A 12,440-nucleotide genomic window follows, 5' to 3' on the forward strand; every position below is an offset into this window, starting at 1 on the left:
GAGAGTGAATCAATCATGATAGACAATGAAACTATAGAGTCTGGGGAGGATAACAATGGGATGTCGGGGGACGAGAGTGTCATAGGAGAGGAGGGTGTGGAGAGTAAACTGGAGAAGGAGGGGGATAAAGAACTCTCAGAAGAGGATGATGAAGTGAGGGGTGAGACGGGGAAAATGGGAGGAGCAGGTTTGCACAAAAGTACAAAGGAGGACACGAGAAGGGAAAATTCGGAGGAGAGTGTACCGGCATCAACGAGCGAAAAAGGTGGAAGGACGCTCTCAGGGCAGTGTGTACCATCAGATCAAGAAGCCCCGACTAGAAACCTAGAACTACCGATGGCGACAGACTCGTTGCCGGCAAGACAGCCAGACAAAAGGCTGCACAGCGACTCGGATGACCCTCATCCTAAAACAGACCCGGACATGGACTTTGAGAAGGCGAAGGTTTTAAGAAATAGAGCCGAGGAGAGAAAAGCAAAGGTCATGGCTAAGAAAAAGCTGAAAAACAAAAATAACTAGATGGTATGCACTTTCATATATATTACAATGATGGCTTCCTTTGGTTTCCAAATTACCTCTCTGAATGCCAACGGGCTTCGAAATAAAAATAAACTGGACTCAACTTTAAAACAACTCAAATCAGAAATAATATGCCTTCAGGAAACAAATTGGGATGTTTCTTTACGGGAAAATGTGATCAAACAGTGGGGAGGGAAGGTCATCTCAAATGAGGGAACCCCAAACTCTTGTGGTGTGGCCTCACTCTTTCAAGCCAATATCTTCAAAACCATTAACGAGGTTCATAGGGACCGAGAAGGTAGGGTTTTGGTCGTTGATTTCTGCCTGGCAAACGATACATTTAGGCTGATAAATGTGTATGCACCAAATGGAGAAGGGGAAAGAAAACAGTTCTTTAAAAATCTAGAGAAATGGTGTAATGAAAACACTTTTGTAATTGGTGATTTTAATGTGGTCCTAATGGAAAAAGATTTGTCCAAAAACAATGTCTATAGAAATGATTCTAGTAGAAGTACACTGAAAAAAGTAATGAATAATTGCAATATAATAGATATTTGGAGGATATTAAATAAAAACAAAACTGCATTTTCAAGAAGACAAGCTGTTGAAGGAATATTGAAGCAGTCAAGAATTGATTTCTGCTTAGTGGCTTCAGGTGTGGTTAAACATATAACATCCTGTGAATACTACTTTTACTCTGGGAGCGATCACGCTTCAGTGACAGGGTGTGTGGGAGGTGCGAGAATGAAGAGGGGAGGGGGTTTATGGTGTCTAAATATAAGCCACCTGAAAAACGACATATTAAAAAGTAAAATTGAAAGGTATTTAGCAAAGGTGACACACGATATGGCTTTTGTAGATGACGTGTTTTGGTTTTGGGAGGATGTTAAAGAAAAACTAAAAAAAATGTGTATAAGGTTCAGCAAAAACAAAAACTGGGAGAATAAAAGAGAGGAACGAGAGTTAATTCTCCTCCTGCAAAACGAAATAGAAAAATGTGAAGAGGATCCAAATTATGACAGTGAAAAATATGAACTGTATAAAACCAGAATAACTGAACTAGAAAAAAAAAGATGTGCGGGTGCAATAATACGGAGTAGAGCAAAATATATAACTGAAGGAGAAAGATGCACAGCTTTCTTTCTAGGTCTAGAAAAAACAAATCAAGAAAAGACTTATATATCGAGCATTGAAAATTCCAGGGGGGAAATAGTAGAAGAAACCGAAGGCATTTTGAGAACCATACAGGGTTACTATCAAAAATTATTTGAAAGTGAAGGGATTGTGACTAGCGAAATGAATGAAGTAGTAAATAAAATAAATAATAAACTAGAAGATAACGACAGTGTGAGGTGCGAGATGCCGCTCTCACTGAGCGAAATAGAACAGGCCATAATGAAGCTAAATAAAAATAAAAGCCCGGGGGCAGACGGTTTGCCTGCCGAGTTCTTTCAAGAATTTAAGGAAATGCTGGGGCCACTTTTGCTGACACTCTATGAACAGATGGACACTGAGCAGAGGGCTCCAGCATCATTTACGGAGGGGATAGTCACTCTAATTTTCAAAAAAGGGGAGAAAAAGCTGCTTTCCAACTACAGACCGATCAGTTTGCTTAACACAGACTATAAAATATTCACAAAAATACTCGCAAACAGATTAAAAACTGTAATAAATTCAATAATAGGACCAACGCAGGCTTACAGCATTCCGGGGAGGGACATCTCAGACACCATCAACACAATCAGAGATACAGCAAGCTGCTTAAATAAGGAGGGAGGGATTTTGTTAGGAGTAGACCTAGAGAAGGCTTTTGATAGAGTGGAACATCCCTTCCTGTGGGCCGTGCTGGAGCGTTTTGGTTTTGGACCAATATTCATAAAAAGAATCAAAATGATGTACAGCGGAGCGAAAAGTAGGGTGAAATGTAATGGTTTACTAACTAACAGTTTTGAGCTAGGACGATCAGTGAGACAGGGTTGCCCGCTGTCGGCGCTGCTCTACAGCCTGGTGGCGGAGCCCCTGGCCTATACTATAAATAACGACGACCTAATAAAGGGAATCTGGACACCGGCAGGAAACCAAATTAAAATTATGCAGTATGCAGATGATGTAAATATTTGTGTGAAAACTAGTAGCTGCATAAACAAAGTATTAGACCATATAAAGAAATATGAAAGAGCATCAGGCGCAAAAATTAATACAAAAAAAAACGAGCTGATGGTCTTCGGGCCCTGCAATGTCCCAGCTGATATGTGGGGTTTTAAAAAAATAGAGGACGAAAGGAAAATCTTGGGTATATATATAGGTAAAAATGAAAAGAGTGCAACGGACAAAACATGGAACGAGGTTTTGGTAAAAATAAAAAACCTGCTAAATTTATGGTATGCAAGAGGCCTCGCTTTGAAGGGAAAGGTAATAGTAGTAAATGCCCTGATACTGTCCAAAATTAATCACATTCTGGGGTCCTGTGAGCTGCCCACTTGGGTGTTCAATCGGCTCAATGCAGCCGTCGCCACTTTTTTTTGGAAGGGAAAGGGGAATTCGATCGCTCGCAAGACGTTAATAGCTAACAAAAGGGAGGGGGGTTTAGCTTTGATTGATGTAAGTGTAAAAAGAGACGCACTGAGGGTAAAATTAATAGGGAGATTTTTAAATCCAAAAAGGCAGCTGCCCGGTAGAGATTTCCTGGCAGGCCTCCTGGCAGGGTACGGAGAGAGAAGTGTGTATAACCTATGTGCCCTCTCGCCAGCACACGTAAGGGTGGGCCTGTCGGGGTTCTACAGGGAAGTGCTGGAGGCTTGGGACAAAATTATGCCGCATCTCACACCTGACGTTAGAGGAAAGGTGCAAGTGCTAAAATTACCCTTCCTATCAAGCCCGGGGTTTGTCGGGGGCGGGAGGCCGATTACGAGTTGCCACTTAATGCAGGCAGGTTTAACAGCCGTAGGGAGTGTGTGTGGAACAAACGGCTGTTTTGATTTAGGAAAAGTAAATGGTAAACTCCAGGCATGTGGAAGTAAATATGCACCGGCAAGAATAAAAGACATAGGGAAAATATTTGATCAATGCATGGGTCATGAATGGAAAGAAAGAATGAATGAAGTGACAGAGCAGGACAGGGCACTTGGTTTTACGCTGTGTGTTAAAGATAAACAAAAAAATATAATTGAAGTAAAAACAAAAACTTTCTACAGCATCCTAATAAAAAAACACATAGTTAAACCAGCAGCAGAAAAGGCATGGGAAAAAATCTTCCCAAAAGATAAGACAAGCTCAATATGGGTAAATCTTGAATTCAGCCTCATCCCCCCAGAGGTCTACAGCTCTGAGTTTAAGATAAGGCACCGGAAATATTTTACAGGAATTGTCTTGCACCAGATACACAAGGAAAAATTCTCAAGAATGTGTTCTGTGTGTGAAACGGAAGAAGAGGATTTTGAGCACCTTATTTGGTCTTGTACAGCACTCAGAACCTTTAGAGAATACATAAGAGAGCTTCTAACAAAGGGTTGTGGAGTAAAAATGACGAGGGGAACATCATGGGACTGGACCTGGTGTTTCGGACTGCCAAAGAATGCTGGAGGCCGGAGGATGGATATCGCCAACGCATGCCTGGCATTTGCTAGAAGAGCAGTGTTGCTGAGAAGAAACCTTGCCCTCTTCGAGGGAAAAAAAACGGACGTTGAGACTCTTTTCAAGAGCAATATAAAAGCATACTGGAAAACTATATATGCATTCAAAAAAGATCTGCTCAAGGAATGGATGGACGAAAATAATCTCTTGTTTCAGGAGGACAATGACAAAGATCTTATCTTTCGGTTTTAAATGTTTTTCTTGTGTGCCTTAACTTGTTGTCGTTGCGCACTTCTTTTTTTTTGGTTTTGTTTGGAAAAAGATATGGCTAATAAGGCAAAACTTTCTACTGCCGAGTGAAGAAAAGAAAAGAAAAAAAAAAAAAAATCCTATAATGTGATTTTGTTCTCATCTTAAAGACCCTGATTGCTGATGTTCAGAAAATAATTAAATAATAATGGATATAGTGAATATGTAAACAATGTAAAAAATGATTTTTGGAAAATGTATTTTTTATAATAAAAGAAAAAAAAAAAAAGCTCTGCCTGATCTCGTCTGATCTCAGAAGCTAAGCAGAGTAGGGCCTGGTTAGTACTTGGATGGAAGACCGCCTGGGAATCCCAGGTGCCGTAAGCTTTTTCATTTCTCTCTCTGGAAGAAATCGAGAAGGCATTAGAAAGTGACTCCTTTTTCATTATCAAAACTCCAAAACCTTTGACACATTTTAAAAGATTAGGAAGAGGACATACAGTTGCTTACGGCCATACCTCTCTGGCTCCGCCTGATCTCGTCTGATCTCAGAAGCTAAGCAGAGTAGGGCCTGGTTAGTACTTGGATGGAAGACCGCCTGGGAATCCCAGGTGCCGTAAGCTTTTTCAATTCTATCTGTAAAAGACACAGAGAAGGCCTTAGAAAGTGACTCCATTTAATTGTCAAAACTACAAAACCTTTGACACATTTTAAAAGATTAGGTAGAGGACATACAGTTGCTTACGGCCATACCTCTCTGGCTCCGCCTGATCTCGTCTGATCTCAGAAGCTAAGCAGAGTAGGGCCTGGTTAGTACTTGGATGGAAGACCGCCTGGGAATCCCAGGTGCCGTAAGCTTTTTCATTTCTCTCTCTGGAAGAAATTGAGAAGGCATTAGAAAGTGAATCCTTTTTCATGATCAAAACTCCAAAACCTTTGACACATTTTAAAATATTAGGAAGAGGACATACAGTTGCTTACGGCCATACCTCTCTGGCTCCGCCTGATCTCGTCTGATCTCAGAAGCTAAGCAGAGTAGGGCCTGGTTAGTACTTGGATGGAAGACCGCCTGGGAATCCCAGGTGCCGTAAGCTTTTTCAATTCTATCTGTAAAAGACACAGAGAAGGCCTTAGAAAGTGACTCCATTTAATTGTCAAAACTACAAAACCTTTGACACATTTTAAAAGATTAGGTAGAGGACATACAGTTGCTTACGGCCATACCTCTCTGGCTCCGCCTGATCTCGTCTGATCTCAGAAGCTAAGCAGAGTAGGGCCTGGTTAGTACTTGGATGGAAGACCGCCTGGGAATCCCAGGTGCCGTAAGCTTTTTCATTTCTCTCTCTGGAAGAAATTGAGAAGGCATTAGAAAGTGAATCCTTTTTCATGATCAAAACTCCAAAACCTTTGACACATTTTAAAATATTAGGAAGAGGACATACAGTTGCTTACGGCCATACCTCTCTGGCTCCGCCTGATCTCGTCTGATCTCAGAAGCTAAGCAGAGTAGGGCCTGGTTAGTACTTGGATGGAAGACAGCCTGGGAATCCCAGGTGCCGTAAGCTTTTTCAATTCTATCTGTAAAAGACACAGAGAAGGCCTTAGAAAGTGACTCCATTTAATTGTCAAAACTACAAAACCTTTGACACATTTTAAAAGATTAGGTAGAGGACATACAGTTGCTTACGGCCATACCTCTCTGGCTCCGCCTGATCTCGTCTGATCTCAGAAGCTAAGCAGAGTAGGGCCTGGTTAGTACTTGGATGGAAGACCGCCTGGGAATCCCAGGTGCCGTAAGCTTTTTCATTTCTCTCTCTGGAAGAAATCGAGAAGGCATTAGAAAGTGACTCCTTTTTCATTATCAAAACTCCAAAACCTTTGACACATTTTAAAAGATTAGGAAGAGGACATACAGTTGCTTACGGCCATACCTCTCTGGCTCCGCCTGATCTCGTCTGATCTCAGAAGCTAAGCAGAGTAGGGCCTGGTTAGTACTTGGATGGAAGACCGCCTGGGAATCCCAGGTGCCGTAAGCTTTTTCATTTCTCTCTCTGGAAGAAATCGAGAAGGCATTAGAAAGTGACTCCTTTTTCATTATCAAAACTCCAAAACCTTTGACACATTTTAAAAGATTAGGAAGAGGACATACAGTTGCTTACGGCCATACCTCTCTGGCTCCGCCTGATCTCGTCTGATCTCAGAAGCTAAGCAGAGTAGGGCCTGGTTAGTACTTGGATGGAAGACCGCCTGGGAATCCCAGGTGCCGTAAGCTTTTTCAATTCTATTTGTAAAAGACACAGAGAAGGCCTTAGAAAGTGACTCCATTTAATTGTCAAAACTACAAAACCTTTGACACATTTTAAAAGATTAGGTAGAGGACATGCAGTTGCTTACGGCCATACCTCTCTGGCTCCGCCTGATCTCGTCTGATCTCAGAAGCTAAGCAGAGTAGGGCCTGGTTAGTACTTGGATGGAAGACCGCCTGGGAATCCCAGGTGCCGTAAGCTTTTTCATTTCTCTCTCTGGAAGAAATTGAGAAGGCATTAGAAAGTGAATCCTTTTTCATTATCAAAACTCCAAAACCTTTGACACATTTTAAAAGATTAGGAAGAGGACATACAGTTGCTTACGGCCATACCTCTCTGGCTCCGCCTGATCTCGTCTGATCTCAGAAGCTAAGCAGAGTAGGGCCTGGTTAGTACTTGGATGGAAGACCGCCTGGGAATCCCAGGTGCCGTAAGCTTTTTCATTTCTCTCTCTGGAAGAAATCGAGAAGGCATTAGAAAGTGACTCCTTTTTCATTATCAAAACTCCAAAACCTTTGACACATTTTAAAAGATTAGGAAGAGGACATACAGTTGCTTACGGCCATACCTCTCTGGCTCCGCCTGATCTCGTCTGATCTCAGAAGCTAAGCAGAGTAGGGCCTGGTTAGTACTTGGATGGAAGACCGCCTGGGAATCCCAGGTGCCGTAAGCTTTTTCAATTCTATCTGTAAAAGACACAGAGAAGGCCTTAGAAAGTGACTCCATTTAATTGTCAAAACTACAAAACCTTTGACACATTTTAAAAGATTAGGTAGAGGACATACAGTTGCTTACGGCCATACCTCTCTGGCTCCGCCTGATCTCGTCTGATCTCAGAAGCTAAGCAGAGTAGGGCCTGGTTAGTACTTGGATGGAAGACCGCCTGGGAATCCCAGGTGCCGTAAGCTTTTTCATTTCTCTCTCTGGAAGAAATTGAGAAGGCATTAGAAAGTGAATCCTTTTTCATTATCAAAACTCCAAAACCTTTACTCATTTTAAAAGATTAGGAAGAGGACATACAGTTGCTTACGGCCATACCTCTCTGGCTCCGCCTGATCTCGTCTGATCTCAGAAGCTAAGCAGAGTAGGGCCTGGTTAGTACTTGGATGGAAGACCGCCTGGGAATCCCAGGTGCCGTAAGCTTTTTCATTTCTCTCTCTGGAAGAAATCGAGAAGGCATTAGAAAGTGACTCCTTTTTCATTATCAAAACTCCAAAACCTTTGACACATTTTAAAAGATTAGGAAGAGGACATACAGTTGCTTACGGCCATACCTCTCTGGCTCCGCCTGATCTCGTCTGATCTCAGAAGCTAAGCAGAGTAGGGCCTGGTTAGTACTTGGATGGAAGACCGCCTGGGAATCCCAGGTGCCGTAAGCTTTTTCATTTCTCTCTCTGGAAGAAATCGAGAAGGCATTAGAAAGTGACTCCTTTTTCATTATCAAAACTCCAAAACCTTTGACACATTTTAAAAGATTAGGAAGAGGACATACAGTTGCTTACGGCCATACCTCTCTGGCTCCGCCTGATCTCGTCTGATCTCAGAAGCTAAGCAGAGTAGGGCCTGGTTAGTACTTGGATGGAAGACCGCCTGGGAATCCCAGGTGCCGTAAGCTTTTTCAATTCTATTTGTAAAAGACACAGAGAAGGCCTTAGAAAGTGACTCCATTTAATTGTCAAAACTACAAAACCTTTGACACATTTTAAAAGATTAGGTAGAGGACATGCAGTTGCTTACGGCCATACCTCTCTGGCTCCGCCTGATCTCGTCTGATCTCAGAAGCTAAGCAGAGTAGGGCCTGGTTAGTACTTGGATGGAAGACCGCCTGGGAATCCCAGGTGCCGTAAGCTTTTTCATTTCTCTCTCTGGAAGAAATTGAGAAGGCATTAGAAAGTGAATCCTTTTTCATTATCAAAACTCCAAAACCTTTGACACATTTTAAAATATTAGGAAGAGGACATACAGTTGCTTACGGCCATACCTCTCTGGCTCCGCCTGATCTCGTCTGATCTCAGAAGCTAAGCAGAGTAGGGCCTGGTTAGTACTTGGATGGAAGACCGCCTGGGAATCCCAGGTGCCGTAAGCTTTTTCATTTCTCTCTCTGGAAGAAATTGAGAAGGCATTAGAAAGTGAATCCTTTTTCATTATCAAAACTCCAAAACCTTTGACACATTTTAAAAGATTAGGAAGAGGACATACAGTTGCTTACGGCCATACCTCTCTGGCTCCGCCTGATCTCGTCTGATCTCAGAAGCTAAGCAGAGTAGGGCCTGGTTAGTACTTGGATGGAAGACCGCCTGGGAATCCCAGGTGCCGTAAGCTTTTTCATTTCTCTCTCTGGAAGAAATCGAGAAGGCATTAGAAAGTGACTCCTTTTTCATTATCAAAACTCCAAAACCTTTGACACATTTTAAAAGATTAGGAAGAGGACATACAGTTGCTTACGGCCATACCTCTCTGGCTCCGCCTGATCTCGTCTGATCTCAGAAGCTAAGCAGAGTAGGGCCTGGTTAGTACTTGGATGGAAGACCGCCTGGGAATCCCAGGTGCCGTAAGCTTTTTCAATTCTATCTGTAAAAGACACAGAGAAGGCCTTAGAAAGTGACTCCATTTAATTGTCAAAACTACAAAACCTTTGACACATTTTAAAAGATTAGGTAGAGGACATACAGTTGCTTACGGCCATACCTCTCTGGCTCCGCCTGATCTCGTCTGATCTCAGAAGCTAAGCAGAGTAGGGCCTGGTTAGTACTTGGATGGAAGACCGCCTGGGAATCCCAGGTGCCGTAAGCTTTTTCATTTCTCTCTCTGGAAGAAATTGAGAAGGCATTAGAAAGTGAATCCTTTTTCATTATCAAAACTCCAAAACCTTTGACACATTTTAAAAGATTAGGAAGAGGACATACAGTTGCTTACGGCCATACCTCTCTGGCTCCGCCTGATCTCGTCTGATCTCAGAAGCTAAGCAGAGTAGGGCCTGGTTAGTACTTGGATGGAAGACCGCCTGGGAATCCCAGGTGCCGTAAGCTTTTTCATTTCTCTCTCTGGAAGAAATCGAGAAGGCATTAGAAAGTGACTCCTTTTTCATTATCAAAACTCCAAAACCTTTGACACATTTTAAAAGATTAGGAAGAGGACATACAGTTGCTTACGGCCATACCTCTCTGGCTCCGCCTGATCTCGTCTGATCTCAGAAGCTAAGCAGAGTAGGGCCTGGTTAGTACTTGGATGGAAGACCGCCTGGGAATCCCAGGTGCCGTAAGCTTTTTCATTTCTCTCTCTGGAAGAAATCGAGAAGGCATTAGAAAGTGACTCCTTTTTCATTATCAAAAATCCAAAACCTTTGACACATTTTAAAAGATTAGGAAGAGGACATACAGTTGCTTACGGCCATACCTCTCTGGCTCCGCCTGATCTCGTCTGATCTCAGAAGCTAAGCAGAGTAGGGCCTGGTTAGTACTTGGATGGAAGACCGCCTGGGAATCCCAGGTGCCGTAAGCTTTTTCAATTCTATCTGTAAAAGACACAGAGAAGGCCTTAGAAAGTGACTCCATTTAATTGTCAAAACTACAAAACCTTTGACACATTTTAAAAGATTAGGTAGAGGACAGGGCGGCACGGTGGCGCGGTGGTTAGCACTGTTGCCTCACAGCAAGAAGGTCCTGGGTTCGATTCTGCCCAGTGGCCTTTCTGTGTGGAGTCTGCATGTTCTCCCCGTGTCTGCGTGGGTTCTCTCCGGGTTCTCCGGCTTCCTCCCACAGTCCAAAGACATGCTCTGGGGATCAGGTTAATTGGGGACTTTAAATTGCCCGTAGTTGTGTGAGTGTGAGTGTGAATGGTTGTGTGTCTCTGTGTTGCCCTGCGATTGGCTGGCGACCAATCCAGGGTGTACCCTGTCTATCGCCCGAAGTTGGCTGGGATGGACTCCAGCCCCCCCGCGACCCTGTGTGCAGGATAAGCGGTTTGACAATGGATGGATGGATGGATGGAGGTAGAGGACATACAGTTGCTTACGGCCATACCTCTCTGGCTCCGCCTGATCTCGTCTGATCTCAGAAGCTAAGCAGAGTAGGGCCTGGTTAGTACTTGGATGGAAGACCGCCTGGGAATCCCAGGTGCCGTAAGCTTTTTCATTTCTCTCTCTGGAAGAAATTGAGAAGGCATTAGAAAGTGAATCCTTTTTCATGATCAAAACTCCAAAACCTTTGACACATTTTAAAATATTAGGAAGAGGACATACAGTTGCTTACGGCCATACCTCTCTGGCTCCGCCTGATCTCGTCTGATCTCAGAAGCTAAGCAGAGTAGGGCCTGGTTAGTACTTGGATGGAAGACCGCCTGGGAATCCCAGGTGCCGTAAGCTTTTTCATTTCTATCTGTAAAAGACACAGAGAAGGCCTTAGAAAGTGACTCCGTTTCATTGTCAAAACTACAAAACCTTTGACACATTTTAAAAGATTAGGTAGAGGACATACAGTTGCTTACGGCCATACCTCTCTGGCTCCGCCTGATCTCGTCTGATCTCAGAAGCTAAGCAGAGTAGGGCCTGGTTAGTACTTGGATGGAAGACCGCCTGGGAATCCCAGGTGCCGTAAGCTTTTTCAATTCTATCTGTAAAAGACACAGAGAAGGCCTTAGAAAGTGACTCCATTTAATTGTCAAAACTACAAAACCTTTGACACATTTTAAAAGATTAGGTAGAGGACATACAGTTGCTTACGGCCATACCTCTCTGGCTCCGCCTGATCTCGTCTGATCTCAGAAGCTAAGCAGAGTAGGGCCTGGTTAGTACTTGGATGGAAGACCGCCTGGGAATCCCAGGTGCCGTAAGCTTTTTCAATTCTATCTGTAAAAGACACAGAGAAGGCCTTAGAAAGTGACTCCATTTAATTGTCAAAACTACAAAACCTTTGACACATTTTAAAAGATTAGGTAGAGGACATACAGTTGCTTACGGCCATACCTCTCTGGTTCCGCCTGATCTCGTCTGATCTCAGAAGCTAAGCAGAGTAGGGCCTGGTTAGTACTTGGATGGAAGACCGCCTGGGAATCCCAGGTGCCGTAAGCTTTTTCATTTCTCTCTCTGGAAGAAATCGAGAAGGCATTAGAAAGTGAATCCTTTTTCATTATCAAAACTCCAAAACCTTTGACACATTTTAAAAGATTAGGAAGAGGACATACAGTTGCTTACGGCCATACCTCTCTGGCTCCGCCTGATCTCGTCTGATCTCAGAAGCTAAGCAGAGTAGGGCCTGGTTAGTACTTGGATGGAAGACCGCCTGGGAATCCCAGGTGCCGTAAGCTTTTTCATTTCTCTCTCTGGAAGAAATCGAGAAGGCATTAGAAAGTGACTCCTTTTTCATTATCAAAACTCCAAAACCTTTGACACATTTTAAAAGATTAGGAAGAGGACATACAGTTGCTTACGGCCATACCTCTCTGGCTCCGCCTGATCTCGTCTGATCTCAGAAGCTAAGCAGAGTAGGGCCTGGTTAGTACTTGGATGGAAGACCGCCTGGGAATCCCAGGTGCCGTAAGCTTTTTCATTTCTCTCTCTGGAAGAAATCGAGAAGGCATTAGAAAGTGACTCCTTTTTCATTATCAAAACTCCAAAACCTTTGACACATTTTAAAAGATTAGGAAGAGGACATACAGTTGCTTACGGCCATACCTCTCTGGCTCCGCCTGATCTCGTCTGATCTCAGAAGCTAAGCAGAGTAGGGCCTGGTTAGTACTTGGATGGAAGACCGCCTGGGAATCCCAGGTGCCGTAAGCTTTTTCAATTCTATTTGT

At 43.3% G+C, this 12,440-nt stretch overlaps 31 non-coding genes across 31 annotated transcripts; all 31 read left to right on the forward strand.

The window, feature by feature from the left end:
* The first annotated feature begins 4,845 nt into the window (after positions 1 to 4,845).
* On the forward strand, positions 4,846 to 4,964 carry LOC144402655 (5S ribosomal RNA). Its single transcript, XR_013464591.1, has one exon. It is a non-coding gene; the product is annotated as a 5S ribosomal RNA (ribosomal RNA).
* Positions 4,965 to 5,080: 116 nt separating this feature from the next.
* LOC144402656 (5S ribosomal RNA) lies at positions 5,081 to 5,199 on the forward strand. The gene has a single exon (XR_013464592.1). It is a non-coding gene; the product is annotated as a 5S ribosomal RNA (ribosomal RNA).
* Positions 5,200 to 5,316: 117 nt separating this feature from the next.
* LOC144402657 (5S ribosomal RNA) lies at positions 5,317 to 5,435 on the forward strand. The gene has a single exon (XR_013464593.1). It is a non-coding gene; the product is annotated as a 5S ribosomal RNA (ribosomal RNA).
* A 116-nt stretch (positions 5,436 to 5,551) lies between these two features.
* On the forward strand, positions 5,552 to 5,670 carry LOC144402658 (5S ribosomal RNA). Its single transcript, XR_013464594.1, has one exon. It is a non-coding gene; the product is annotated as a 5S ribosomal RNA (ribosomal RNA).
* A 117-nt stretch (positions 5,671 to 5,787) lies between these two features.
* On the forward strand, positions 5,788 to 5,906 carry LOC144399376 (5S ribosomal RNA). Its single transcript, XR_013461521.1, has one exon. It is a non-coding gene; the product is annotated as a 5S ribosomal RNA (ribosomal RNA).
* A 116-nt stretch (positions 5,907 to 6,022) lies between these two features.
* LOC144402659 (5S ribosomal RNA) lies at positions 6,023 to 6,141 on the forward strand. Its single transcript, XR_013464595.1, has one exon. It is a non-coding gene; the product is annotated as a 5S ribosomal RNA (ribosomal RNA).
* A 117-nt stretch (positions 6,142 to 6,258) lies between these two features.
* Positions 6,259 to 6,377, forward strand: LOC144402660 (5S ribosomal RNA). Its single transcript, XR_013464596.1, has one exon. It is a non-coding gene; the product is annotated as a 5S ribosomal RNA (ribosomal RNA).
* Positions 6,378 to 6,494: 117 nt separating this feature from the next.
* Positions 6,495 to 6,613, forward strand: LOC144402661 (5S ribosomal RNA). The gene has a single exon (XR_013464597.1). It is a non-coding gene; the product is annotated as a 5S ribosomal RNA (ribosomal RNA).
* A 116-nt stretch (positions 6,614 to 6,729) lies between these two features.
* On the forward strand, positions 6,730 to 6,848 carry LOC144402662 (5S ribosomal RNA). Its single transcript, XR_013464598.1, has one exon. It is a non-coding gene; the product is annotated as a 5S ribosomal RNA (ribosomal RNA).
* A 117-nt stretch (positions 6,849 to 6,965) lies between these two features.
* On the forward strand, positions 6,966 to 7,084 carry LOC144402663 (5S ribosomal RNA). Its single transcript, XR_013464599.1, has one exon. It is a non-coding gene; the product is annotated as a 5S ribosomal RNA (ribosomal RNA).
* Positions 7,085 to 7,201: 117 nt separating this feature from the next.
* Positions 7,202 to 7,320, forward strand: LOC144402665 (5S ribosomal RNA). The gene has a single exon (XR_013464601.1). It is a non-coding gene; the product is annotated as a 5S ribosomal RNA (ribosomal RNA).
* A 116-nt stretch (positions 7,321 to 7,436) lies between these two features.
* On the forward strand, positions 7,437 to 7,555 carry LOC144402666 (5S ribosomal RNA). Its single transcript, XR_013464602.1, has one exon. It is a non-coding gene; the product is annotated as a 5S ribosomal RNA (ribosomal RNA).
* A 116-nt stretch (positions 7,556 to 7,671) lies between these two features.
* LOC144402667 (5S ribosomal RNA) lies at positions 7,672 to 7,790 on the forward strand. The gene has a single exon (XR_013464603.1). It is a non-coding gene; the product is annotated as a 5S ribosomal RNA (ribosomal RNA).
* A 117-nt stretch (positions 7,791 to 7,907) lies between these two features.
* On the forward strand, positions 7,908 to 8,026 carry LOC144402668 (5S ribosomal RNA). Its single transcript, XR_013464604.1, has one exon. It is a non-coding gene; the product is annotated as a 5S ribosomal RNA (ribosomal RNA).
* A 117-nt stretch (positions 8,027 to 8,143) lies between these two features.
* LOC144402669 (5S ribosomal RNA) lies at positions 8,144 to 8,262 on the forward strand. Its single transcript, XR_013464605.1, has one exon. It is a non-coding gene; the product is annotated as a 5S ribosomal RNA (ribosomal RNA).
* Positions 8,263 to 8,378: 116 nt separating this feature from the next.
* On the forward strand, positions 8,379 to 8,497 carry LOC144402670 (5S ribosomal RNA). Its single transcript, XR_013464606.1, has one exon. It is a non-coding gene; the product is annotated as a 5S ribosomal RNA (ribosomal RNA).
* A 117-nt stretch (positions 8,498 to 8,614) lies between these two features.
* On the forward strand, positions 8,615 to 8,733 carry LOC144402671 (5S ribosomal RNA). Its single transcript, XR_013464607.1, has one exon. It is a non-coding gene; the product is annotated as a 5S ribosomal RNA (ribosomal RNA).
* A 117-nt stretch (positions 8,734 to 8,850) lies between these two features.
* On the forward strand, positions 8,851 to 8,969 carry LOC144402672 (5S ribosomal RNA). The gene has a single exon (XR_013464608.1). It is a non-coding gene; the product is annotated as a 5S ribosomal RNA (ribosomal RNA).
* Positions 8,970 to 9,086: 117 nt separating this feature from the next.
* LOC144402673 (5S ribosomal RNA) lies at positions 9,087 to 9,205 on the forward strand. The gene has a single exon (XR_013464609.1). It is a non-coding gene; the product is annotated as a 5S ribosomal RNA (ribosomal RNA).
* Positions 9,206 to 9,321: 116 nt separating this feature from the next.
* On the forward strand, positions 9,322 to 9,440 carry LOC144402674 (5S ribosomal RNA). Its single transcript, XR_013464610.1, has one exon. It is a non-coding gene; the product is annotated as a 5S ribosomal RNA (ribosomal RNA).
* Positions 9,441 to 9,557: 117 nt separating this feature from the next.
* On the forward strand, positions 9,558 to 9,676 carry LOC144402676 (5S ribosomal RNA). The gene has a single exon (XR_013464612.1). It is a non-coding gene; the product is annotated as a 5S ribosomal RNA (ribosomal RNA).
* A 117-nt stretch (positions 9,677 to 9,793) lies between these two features.
* Positions 9,794 to 9,912, forward strand: LOC144402677 (5S ribosomal RNA). Its single transcript, XR_013464613.1, has one exon. It is a non-coding gene; the product is annotated as a 5S ribosomal RNA (ribosomal RNA).
* Positions 9,913 to 10,029: 117 nt separating this feature from the next.
* On the forward strand, positions 10,030 to 10,148 carry LOC144402678 (5S ribosomal RNA). Its single transcript, XR_013464614.1, has one exon. It is a non-coding gene; the product is annotated as a 5S ribosomal RNA (ribosomal RNA).
* Positions 10,149 to 10,655: 507 nt separating this feature from the next.
* On the forward strand, positions 10,656 to 10,774 carry LOC144402679 (5S ribosomal RNA). The gene has a single exon (XR_013464615.1). It is a non-coding gene; the product is annotated as a 5S ribosomal RNA (ribosomal RNA).
* Positions 10,775 to 10,891: 117 nt separating this feature from the next.
* LOC144402680 (5S ribosomal RNA) lies at positions 10,892 to 11,010 on the forward strand. Its single transcript, XR_013464616.1, has one exon. It is a non-coding gene; the product is annotated as a 5S ribosomal RNA (ribosomal RNA).
* Positions 11,011 to 11,126: 116 nt separating this feature from the next.
* On the forward strand, positions 11,127 to 11,245 carry LOC144402681 (5S ribosomal RNA). The gene has a single exon (XR_013464617.1). It is a non-coding gene; the product is annotated as a 5S ribosomal RNA (ribosomal RNA).
* A 116-nt stretch (positions 11,246 to 11,361) lies between these two features.
* On the forward strand, positions 11,362 to 11,480 carry LOC144402682 (5S ribosomal RNA). The gene has a single exon (XR_013464618.1). It is a non-coding gene; the product is annotated as a 5S ribosomal RNA (ribosomal RNA).
* Positions 11,481 to 11,596: 116 nt separating this feature from the next.
* On the forward strand, positions 11,597 to 11,715 carry LOC144396159 (5S ribosomal RNA). The gene has a single exon (XR_013458305.1). It is a non-coding gene; the product is annotated as a 5S ribosomal RNA (ribosomal RNA).
* A 117-nt stretch (positions 11,716 to 11,832) lies between these two features.
* LOC144402683 (5S ribosomal RNA) lies at positions 11,833 to 11,951 on the forward strand. The gene has a single exon (XR_013464619.1). It is a non-coding gene; the product is annotated as a 5S ribosomal RNA (ribosomal RNA).
* Positions 11,952 to 12,068: 117 nt separating this feature from the next.
* LOC144402684 (5S ribosomal RNA) lies at positions 12,069 to 12,187 on the forward strand. The gene has a single exon (XR_013464620.1). It is a non-coding gene; the product is annotated as a 5S ribosomal RNA (ribosomal RNA).
* A 117-nt stretch (positions 12,188 to 12,304) lies between these two features.
* Positions 12,305 to 12,423, forward strand: LOC144402685 (5S ribosomal RNA). The gene has a single exon (XR_013464621.1). It is a non-coding gene; the product is annotated as a 5S ribosomal RNA (ribosomal RNA).
* The last annotated feature ends 17 nt before the right edge of the window (positions 12,424 to 12,440 follow it).

Source organism: Gasterosteus aculeatus, chromosome 2, assembly GCF_964276395.1.
Source record: "Gasterosteus aculeatus chromosome 2, fGasAcu3.hap1.1, whole genome shotgun sequence".
In the NCBI taxonomy this organism is placed as follows: domain Eukaryota; kingdom Metazoa; phylum Chordata; class Actinopteri; order Perciformes; family Gasterosteidae; genus Gasterosteus; species Gasterosteus aculeatus.